The 2,963-nt window shown below is 33.4% G+C and overlaps 1 pseudogene; it reads right to left on the bottom strand.

The window, feature by feature from the left end:
• Nucleotides 1-1,427: 1,427 nt before the first annotated feature.
• LOC113594933 (uncharacterized) lies at nucleotides 1,428-1,562 on the bottom strand (annotated as a pseudogene).
• Nucleotides 1,563-2,963: the final 1,401 nt, after the last annotated feature.

Here is a 2,963-nt window from a genome sequence, read left to right as displayed (position 1 = left end):
TAAATGTTGCATGTCTAGAATTTCAAAACCGAATTCATTAGGCATATGGCAAAATGAGATACGATGTTTGCAACAAATAGTATTCTACAGATAACTTTCTTTTTTTATTTTTAATTTTTAATGTTTATTTATTTTTGAGAGACAGAGAGAGCGTGAGCTGGGGGAAGGGCAGAGAGAGAGGGAACACAGAATCTGAAGCAGGCTCTAGGCTCTGAGTTGTCAGCACAGAGCCTGATGCAGGGCTTGAACTCATGAACTGTGAGATCATGACCTGAACCTATGTTGGACATTTAACTGACTGAGCCACCCAGGCATCCTTGTTTTTAAATTAAAAAAAAATTAATGTTACTTATTTTTGAGAGAGACTCAGAGAGACAAAGATAACTTTCAAGTCAAATAAGTGAGTTACTAACTCTGCAACAGAAAAAATGCCCCAAATCATTTGACATTTTAGAACAGAAGGAATACAAATGGACTCTAAACACATAAATAAAAGTTTATGTTACAAATAAGTAATGCAAGATTTTTAAAGATGCCATTAACTTTCATAAAACTGGCAAACATAAAAAAATTTCCAAAAGTGGAAATTGTTGGGTGGGACAAGGATTCTCATAAAGTACTTACATAAGTAAAAATCAACATAACCTTTTGGCAAAGCAATTAATAGTTGTTGCCAGAACTCATCCTAAGGAGATGGACACCAATATATGTAGAAAAATTTCATTGTAGTGCTTATGTGACAATAGCAAGCATTCTAATTATGAATAATGACAAAGAGTTAAAAAGTGATACCACAGCCATTGAATTATTATATATCCATTAAAATTATTTCTTAAAGTTCATTGATGACAATAAAAATGCTCAAAATATATTAAATGGGACAAAGGGAAAAATCAGAATACAAACTAGTTGCCTAATTGAATTTTGTGTAAATAAATATGTACATTCAACATGAGTGTATTCTCGAAATAAATCCAATAAGAATATTAAAAGCGATGTAGTTGTAGAATGGTAGTGAAAATACATCTCAGATTCTCTGCACATTTTTGTGTTTGCCTGATTTGCTTTTTTTTCCATGTTAGTCACACTTTGTTATGTGAAGACTCATTCCATCTCTATTAATATATTTTTTAGTTATTTATTTTTAAATTTTTTTAATATTTATTGTTTTTAAAGAGAGAGACAGAGAAAGAGCATGAGTGGGGAAGGGGCAGAGAGACAGGGAGACACAGAATCAGAAGCAGACTCCAGGCTCTGAGCTTTCAGCACAGAGCCCAATGTGGGGCTCGAACTCACAAACTGCGAGTTCTTGACCTGAGCCAAAGTCGGATGCTTAACCAACTGAGCCATCCAGGCACCCATCTATTAACATTTTTAAATAAATGAATATTTAAAATTAAATATACCTTCACATTTATAAAAATAATAATTATTCTAGCTTAATATCTTGTGATATTCCTCCATTAAGTTATTATTTTCTTACTGGATAGAGGAAAAATCAGATATTAAACGGATAAGAACAGGTACCACACTTGATCTTAGCCAAAAAGCTGAAAAGCTACCTATTCTTTTATTATTATGATTATCTCTCCTTCTACTAATGAATCATTCTGAATAGCTAATATAAGTGCATGGCACAAAATTCAGTAGGTACATAGAGGTATATAGTGAAAGTCAGTCTTTCTTCCTTCTCTTGCTTGCATCCACCTATCCACCTAATCCCCCTCCTTAGTGCAACTGATGTTATTGGGTTTTTGTTTATCATTCCAGATTCGGTTTATACTTTTTAAAATAACCCCCCAACACACACACACACACACACACACACACACACACACACAAACACACACACACACACAAGTGGCAGTATACCATTCTGTACTATTCTGCAAATTGTTTTTCTCAATATTTATTTGATATATTTTCATTTTTTAATGACTTCAAAGAATTCAATATTAATGTAATGTGATTCATTAATTGTTCCCCTTATGATGGGCAATTGGGTAGTTTTTAGCTAATTTGAATTTGCAAACAATGCTGTAATGACTATCGTTATGTACATCCTTTTGCAAAGCAGAGTTGTTGGGGTTCGATTTTTAGTTTTGAAAATTATTAACAAAATGCTTTCCGTAGCTCTATACTGTTTATAAATGGGTATGCTGATTTCCCCCTTGACACTATTGGATGTGATCAAGCTTTTTGTTCTTTGTCAACATGGAGATAAAAAATGTCATTTCATTGTAGTTTTAAAATGCCCTTCTCTTTAAGAGTGAGGTTGAGTTTTTCACGTTTAACAGTCATTTGTATCTCACTTTGAAGCTGAAGTTTGTAGCATAGTATAATCTGACCTTTGCATCTCAATCCCTGTCTTGTAGAACATAGAACATGCCTTTTATCTCTTCAATAGATGGTGTACCAGTTTAGGTTTATTTTAACTGCAAGTAACATAATCCTGACTCCACTGACTTTAACAATAAGGATAATCTTTTCTCTTACATTATATTATGTCCTAAATAGTGAAGGGTTGGTTAATTCAGCTACTCATCAAGAAAACTGAGGTCCCTGGTCTTTCTATCTTTCTGATTGCCACCCACTAACTAGATTACCTCATGTTCACAAAATGGCTGCATCACAGCTAAACATCTCATTGACATATACAGCATCTAGAAGAAGGATTATTTCTTACCATGAGTTTCTCTCTCTCTTTGACAAAGATACAAACTAAAAATGGACCATAACCTCCCACCAAGAGAGCCCCTATTGACAAGAAAAATGATAATAAAATGAAACTTATTTAAGGTTTGACAATTTGAATTACAGAAAGGTATAAAATGAGTAGTAAATGTGTCCTTCTCTTCCACCTTCAGCCTCTCTCCAAATGAAACCACTGTTAAGTTCTTATAATTGCTTTGAGGAAAACAAAGAAGACAAAGACTGTGCACATACCTGAATATCTCCTTTTA

This window comes from Acinonyx jubatus, chromosome A1, assembly GCF_027475565.1.
Source record: "Acinonyx jubatus isolate Ajub_Pintada_27869175 chromosome A1, VMU_Ajub_asm_v1.0, whole genome shotgun sequence".
Taxonomy (NCBI): Eukaryota; Metazoa; Chordata; class Mammalia; order Carnivora; family Felidae; genus Acinonyx; species Acinonyx jubatus.
The sequence above is the reverse complement of the archived record's forward strand: the minus strand, read 5'-3'. Positions and strand labels throughout refer to the sequence as shown.